The 8,179-nt window shown below is 39.4% G+C and overlaps 1 protein-coding gene; it reads right to left on the minus strand.

The window, feature by feature from the left end:
• The window catches only part of LOC116077146 (keratin, type I cytoskeletal 42), a 69,568-nt gene that overhangs the window by 37,218 nt on the left and 24,171 nt on the right, over positions 1-8,179 (minus strand).

Genomic DNA, 8,179 nt, shown 5'->3' on the forward strand with positions numbered 1-8,179 from the left:
TAGCTGATCTCTCAAAGGGAGTTTTATTACAAGCCTTTGTTCTTATACAATAAGTTTTAAAATTTTGGGGAGTAGTTGTTCCAGAAAACATTCAAAGGCATTATCTTTTTCAATATTTGGAACATAAGTCATATACTAGACAAATTGTGGCATGGAAAATTCAAATAAAAAGAATTTACTTACTTTAAATGATTTTCAAAAGTTGTTAGGATATATTAATTGGCTAAGACTTCATCTTAAACTTACCACAGGAGAACTAAAACCTATTTGATAGTCTCAAGAGGGATGCAAACCCTAATTCCCCTCCACGATTAACTGATGAGGGATGAATTGCTTTAAAAAAGGTAGAGGAAGCTATTAGCCAACAACAGATACATTACATAATCTATGATCAAGTGTTGGCTGTTTGCATCATTGCTACAACTAACACACTCATGGCAGTATTTTGGCAAAGGGGACCATTAATCTGGATTCATCTTTCTTCATCTCCAAGTAAAGTTTAACATCCTACTTGAAGCTGTTTCAGAGAAAATTGATAATCATTATCCAGAAGACAAGTTGTTAGAATTTGCCTCTATGCATGCTTTTGTATTTCCTGTAAATTTAGTACATGCAGCCCATGGAAAATGCACTTACTGTATTTACAGATGGCTCATCTAATGGGAAGGCAGCCTATGTAATTGGATCACATGTTTATTCTCTTGAGTTCCTGCCAGCTTCAGCACAAATAATTGAAATACGTGCTATAGCTGCTGTTTTTGAAATACTGAAAAATCAAGCTTTTAATTTGTATACCGATAACCAATATATAGCTAATGATTTAATTCATTTAAACTGTTCATTTTTTAGATACTGCTAATTCTCAAATTTTGCAATTATTCAAATACAACTCAATTTAAGAGAATGTACAGTTCCTTACTTTATAGGACATTTGAGAGCTCACACTGGATTGCCCAGACCCCTTAATGAGGGCAATACCACAGCAGACTTGTATACCAGGAAGGTTATAGGCCTTACACAGGAACAATCAGCCAAACAATCTCAGACTTTACATCATCAAAATAGTAATACCTTGAGACAGCAATTTGGTATTTCTAGAGAATGTGCAAGTCAAATTGTAAAGACTTGTCCTGAATATCCTCAGTTTCTTTCTATAATACATAATGGTTTTAATCCTCCAGGACTTGTACCTAATCAATTATGGCAAATGGATGTTACTCATATTTCTGATTTTGGAAAATTAAAATATGTACATGTGACTACTGATACCTTTTCAGGCTTTCTAATTGCAAGTGCTTTAATAGGAGAAGCAACTAAAAATGTAATTAGTCATTGCCTACATTGTTTTTCTATGCTTGGTGTTCCAAATCAGATTAAAACAGATAATGGCACTGACTATTGCAGTCAAGCATTTAAGATGTTTTCTTGACAATTCAATATTACACATATTACTGGGATTCCTTATAATCCTCAAGGACAAGATATTGAGAAACAGTTATTATGAAACTTTAAAACAATATCCTCATAAAATAAAAATATGGCAGTTATATCCCTGTACACCACAAAATTATGTAAATCATGTTCTTTTTATTTTAAATTTTTAAAAAATTTGGATACCAAGGAACTCTCTGCTGAGTGTCTATGGCACCCTACAACTAGGCATACTTATGCCTAGGTGAAATAGAAGGATCCACGTACTGGTGTAAGACCCTCATAGGGAGAACCCCACTCAAATCTCGGGAGGACGTGCACACAAGGAATCATCTTGATGTAAAACACATGAGGCAGTTTAATTTCAGAGCTCCGGGCCGACACATATCTCGCACAGGAGATATAGGATCGACCACGAGACTCAGGGGATAGGGGTTTATATAGGGAAAAGATCTGGGGGAACAAAGGAATCAGTGTGGCTATACATGATTGGCTAGTTCAACTGTTAACTATTACCTGCAGAACAGAGTGGAAAATTCTTAAGGTTGGTGTTAATCTGAGTCAACAGAGCATCTGACCTTAAACCATATCTAAGAGGACCAGATGGCCAACTACTCAGTGTCTGCCCAGACATGTCCTTGCACTGGCATATAACATGGTCCTGATCAGCTGGGCAGTGGTGGTGCATGGCTTTAATCCCAGCACTTGGGAGGCAGAGGCAGGCGGATTTCTGAGTTCGAGGCCAGCCTGGTCTACAGAGTGAGTTCCAGGACATCCAGGGCTACACTGAGAAACCCTGTCTCGAAAAACAAAACAAAACAAAACAAAACAAAACAAACACAAAAACAAAAACAAAAAACATGGTCCTGATGAAATATTTAAGGGCATGTTTGTGTATTTTCCCCAGGATGCTGAAGGACCATGGTTTAGCTGTCAGAATGATTGATGAGACTTGCTGATGCTGGGACAAAGAATGATGCTGACCTGTGAGCATGCTGAGTGTCCTGACAATGGTAATTGGAAAGCTGTATTGGGCATATGTTCCTAGCCCACCATTGATTGCCTATGTCCCAGATTGGACACATTGCCTTGCCTCAAACTTTTAGACCTTGTGGGACAGGGAATCAAAAAGAAAAGTTATTATGACTCCTCTCTTTCCTTTAGTGTAATTCTGTTTCCTTTCCAATTATTATGACTCAATCATGGACTGGTCTGGAAATCAATCCAATATTAGAAATAATGGTCTTCATTTGGAAGGCTGGTTCTGGACATTTTCAGAGATGTATTTGAAAATTGACCACTACCTTGTATGAAAATCATTTGCAGTGGATAAATTTGGGACAGGATCTGGATTTGAAACAAGTATTAGTGCATGACTTAAGGCTCCTAATCCTTTATTAATTGGTCATGTTAAACTTTTGTTCTACAGTATTTAACATAAATTGTATTGATTATACACTTTCTAATTGTGTTAGCGTATTGAAAACTGGCATGTCTGCTATGGTGGTTTGCCAACCAGCTTTTGTTTTATTATCTGTGAGTATTACAGGAGCTTGGTATTCTGAAAAACTTGCAAATACTGGAAGAAGTGACTCAGGCTTTAAACAGAAGCAAGAGGATAGTGGCTTGATTAATGCTGGTATAGCAGCTTTAATTACATTAATAGCTTGCACCACTGCTTCTGCAATTGTTTTGACACAAGTTAAGACAGCTACTTCTGTTAATCATCTAGCAAAAAATGTTACTAATGTTTTAAGTATTCAAGAGGACTTAGATAGGCAATTGGAACAATGAACTGATGCTCTTTATGACACTAATCAAATTATTGGAAAGGAGGTTCAGAGTCTAAGAGTAAGGAGCCATCTTGAGTGTCATTGCTAAATGCCAATGGATTTGTGTTACTTCTAAAATTTACAATGATAGTCACTATAATTGGGAACAAAGTTCAAAGACACTTGCAGTGCATTTGGCATAATTCTAACACCTCTCTGGATGTTTTAAATTTGCATAGTGAGATTATGGATTTCAAGAATGCTGCTCTCTTTTTATTTCATAAACAAGACTGCAACAGAGCTTTGATGCTGTAGATACTGCTGATAAAATTATCCATGCCCTGAGGTCAGTATTTCCATCTTTGTCAAGCTTCTAGAATGGCATATATAGCTTGATCATGCTAGCCCTTCTTGTCCAAATATAGGAATATTTTTATTCTTGTCCACTGGAAAAAAAAAAGAAGGAAAAAAAACTTGCCTTTAACAACATCAACATGTTGGCAGCAAAAATACATGGCTTGAATCTAAAAATGAACCCCCGACAGAGTTGTTAATTTAACAAACTGGAAGCCAGGGATGGGTAAGTTCGACACAGAGCCTTTTTTAACCTAAGACAGAATAGCATTGATTTTGAAAATGCATATTCCACAACAAGTAAGGGAGTCATTCATGTCAGAATGACCTAAGGTAGTTGCAGTCTTGTTTATGAAATAAAAAGGGGGGAGGTGTGGAGAGCTTTGGAAGCCCCCTATCAGGAATCTGACATTGGATCATGACAAGGAAGTAAGCACAGGCAGGAATCTAATTTTAGGCTAGAACAAAGAAGTAAGCTTCAGGCATGAGTATGACTTTGGGCTAGGACAAGGAAGTAGGCTCAGATATTTTGGTCATCCTGACAAGCCCTTAGAAACAGTGATCAAGGGAATGATCATGGGACTTTGTTTATTGTCTAGCTTATTCCTAGATTAGTTTTGTTTATTGTACTGCATGACCTTATTACCTGCATGTAATTAAAATGGTATAAAAGCAGACTGAAAAAATAATAAACCTGCCTGAGCCTCAGAACTGGCTGGGGTCATGCCTCAGTGTTGTCTAATTGTCCTTTTTCTTTTTAATCCTCACTCCTGTACTGGAGAACATGTTAACTGACTGAGCTGGCTTGGTCACCTTTCCTCTTCTCCATCCTTTCTTTCTTAGGTAACTGGAAAGAGGGGGGAAGGGAAAATAGGCATAGAGTAATATTATAAGATATTAGATATATGGGAATTAATTACTAAATTTACTTTTAAGCAAAACATTTTATAGCTATAATATTACATTGGTAGAAATCTTTACATTTCGATGCAGAATTGAAGTTATATTTTCTTACATTGCTACAGAATTTAATTACTGGTACAGGCTTAAGGTTTTCATTGGTATAAATCTTTGCATATTGTGCATTTGCAACTCATTTAAGAATATAATGCTTACACCCAGTCTTTTATAGCTGCAATTACAAACGGTTTAGGATGATTAAGTAATGCAAGTTAAGGTCAGGTAGTAAAGTCATGGTAATTTTAGATTCAGATTTAATTATAATAAAATGATTCCAGTATTATTCAAATAGTAAATAGCTAAGAGTAGTCACAATTCAGCAGTTCAGATATACTATATAGAGATAGATAGTCTTCAAAAGCATCACAGAATATGGCATTTAAAATTGTTTCATTATCTATAGATCTTTTGACTAGGAGACATGACTGCTCCTGACTGTATCTCCTTCTGACTTCAAAGAGGATATTGAGCATCATTACCTACATATGGAGTTGCTCCAATTGTGGCAAGGTAGCCACTGGGCAAGAATTTCCCTAATTCACCTGCAGACAAAAAGTACTATTCAGGAAAGGACAGAAGATACAAGATAGTCTACAGCTTAGATCTGCCAACATAAGATAAGCTAGTCCTTTGTATTTCCTGCTTCACTTAAGGTCTGTCAGATGGCTCTGGGCCAGAAGACTGAAGACAGATGCTCCAACACTGTTATGAGCAATACAGGGGACTGCCTAGCCAGTCAGCTGTCTCTACAAATTGTTTAAGTTTTGGAAGCTATGTTTCGTGCTTCCTATACATTCAGGTAATGTTTAATTCATTCTCAGATCTCTGATGTGGTAGAAGACTAGTTTTAGTCTCATAAACCAAAAAAGTTGTTCATCATTAAGAAAGGTGATCTAGATTTGAAAGGATGGTTTTCAGAGGGTAATACAAGTAAAAATCAAAATGTAATTCAGGTATAGAGTTGTAAATTCTTTAAGCTAGGATAGATAATAGACTAATTTATCTAAATTGGCAAATATGATAGACTAGACATTGGATGTGTATATCACACCTTATAATTTACATAGTAGTTAAAATTATATTCAATTATATCTGAGAGAAAAGAGCCTTTTTAACTGGAAAAATGGGGAACTGGAGTGGGTTTGGTCAAATGCTGCTTGAATTATGTTAATTTGGGTACACAACACTGCACAAGGATTCGCACATCCACATGCAAGACACTGAGTGATCACTCCCATTTGGTTTTGATTGGTAAATAAAGATGCCAGCAGATAATGACTGAGCATGACAGAAGCATGGCTTTTAGGATTCCTGGACAAAGGACAGAAGAAGGAAGAAGGAGGGAGGAAGAAGGAAGAAGGAGGTCTGCCATGCTGGGAATAGGACAGGAGAGACAGCAAGACAGCATGCCTGATAAGGTATGGGAGAGAGAGCATAGCCACCATGTAGAAGCCAGGGAGAGAGCCCAAGAGTGCTGCCGGACTAGGTCCTGGAGCGCAAAGATGAAATATAGATTATAGTAAGCACTAACTTGGAAATATCAGAGGGAGGTGGATTAACCACATAGTGGTCAGGAAGTAGCCCAGACATTGAGCTGTTTAAGGCTGATCAAAATATAAAGGCTGTGTGTGTGGATTTCATGCAGAAACCCAGAATACTGGGGTAGGTACTGAGCTGCTCCTGCTGCTACTGCAGGGGTCAATTTGAGTAATTAATTGGGTACTGCTACATGGAACCAATCTGTTGATGTATTGATGGACCTAGAATTCATGTCCAACCCCAGATCCATCTACCCTAGTATTAGAAATTTCATCCTGATCACCATAGGCTCCCAAACCCCAACTACAGGAAGTAAAATATTTGTCCAGGACTTAAGAGCATGAAAGGAGACAGAGACACAAATCCAGCTATAATTGCCAAGCTAAGGTTCATATCAACACACACACACACACTCACTGACACGGACCCACACAATTGCCAAGCTAAAGTTCATATCAACACACACACACACTGACACGGACACACAAAAATACACACACACACACTGACACGTACCCACACAATTGCCAAGCTAAGGTTCATATCAACACACACACACACTGACACGTAACCACACAAATACACACAGATACACATACCAACACATATGCACATGTACACAGAAGACACGCATGCCAACACATACTATACACACACTCATAAACAAACACAAACACATTATGCTACTATATGTACACAACTCTTTTTTCCTTTTAAATTCTGGAAGGCATCCAGGAAAAAGGAACAGAGCCTGAGAGGTGTGGACCATGCAATTAGGCAGGAAAAGTTGACTCATGGGGGCAGAACAGGGAAGGGCCAAGTGGAAAAAAGGAAGGGGAACCATCACAGGCCCTCGAGTAGGGGGTGCTGGTCTCAATTTCTCTTACTTGGACCATAACTTTGACCGTGCTTTTGTGAGAAGCATCATCTGTAGAAACCGGGAATGGACGACACAGATGGAAAGGGATCTGCGTACACAGTTTCTGGGAAGGATAAGGAAGGCTCCAGAAATGGTGAAAGCCATGGGGAGGGATGGAGGTGGGGTAGAGGACATGGGTAACAGATATTTCCCAGGTACATATCAGCATTTAGAGGGAAGAATGGATAAGGAAAAGGGGAAGGAGAGCCTAGGAGACATTTTTATCCTGGGCATGACCATGACTCCATAACTATGACTCCACCCTAAGGCTCTACCTTCCTTCCCTTCAATGCCAAAATCGGGGGTGGGGGGGTGTTGTTATTGTTGTTGTTGTTGTTCACTTGTGTATAGAAGAGCCATTCCAAAGCACAACTACAATGTTCAGATCTCAAGTGTAGGAGTCCTTAGGGGAGAGCTAGATGAACATGTGGAGTGGAGTGGTATTGAAAGAAAGGCATAAATTGTAGCCACACAGTAGACCTACGGAGGTGCTGCAAATGCCACAGGCTGTGTCTTAAATGAAAGAATGGTTTCCCCTTGACACCTAGAAGTTCCCAACCCCAAAAGGGCTCAAATTTCATCTGCTTTGCTAGGTCCCTAGAAGAGGATAGCTAAAGATCCTTCGTAGGATCTCACACACTGGTCACCCACACACATGAATATTTTCCCTCCTAGTGTACCCCAAGTAACCCCCCACAAGATGGAGGACTTCTGGAAACCTATGGAAGCTTTACTGAAAGACAATCTGTTCTCTGGACCTCTTTAAGTCTGAGAACCCAAGGGGAGCTGCTGGGAGGTGCCTTCAACTCCTCTCCCAATAGCTAAACATGGAGATCACACAAGTTTGCATCAACCAAAAAGCTTTATTAGTCTACCACCATGAGAGGGTAGGGGAGACAGATGGGGACTGTGCAAAGAAAACTGTGTCCTGCCCCAAGCCACCAGAATGAGAGCCTGGTGTGGGGTCAGGAGGCTCTGGGCAAAACAGATTAGTTCCTGGAACTCTGGCTTTGGCTCTGGCTGAAGCTGGTTGAGCCTTGCTCCTTGAGGATGGGCCGGGGCTGGTGGGAGGATGAGGAGAACACTGAAAAAGACAAAGGAGAAAATGAGGTGGAATCTGGGAGCTCAGTAAGCTGCCCAGCAGGGGAATGGACTCCCAGGACCCTGGAAGGAAGGCCTTAGCCCTCACCCTACAGAGTCAAGC

The sequence above is a fragment of the Mastomys coucha genome, unplaced genomic scaffold, assembly GCF_008632895.1.
Source record: "Mastomys coucha isolate ucsf_1 unplaced genomic scaffold, UCSF_Mcou_1 pScaffold5, whole genome shotgun sequence".
NCBI classification, from domain to species: domain Eukaryota; kingdom Metazoa; phylum Chordata; class Mammalia; order Rodentia; family Muridae; genus Mastomys; species Mastomys coucha.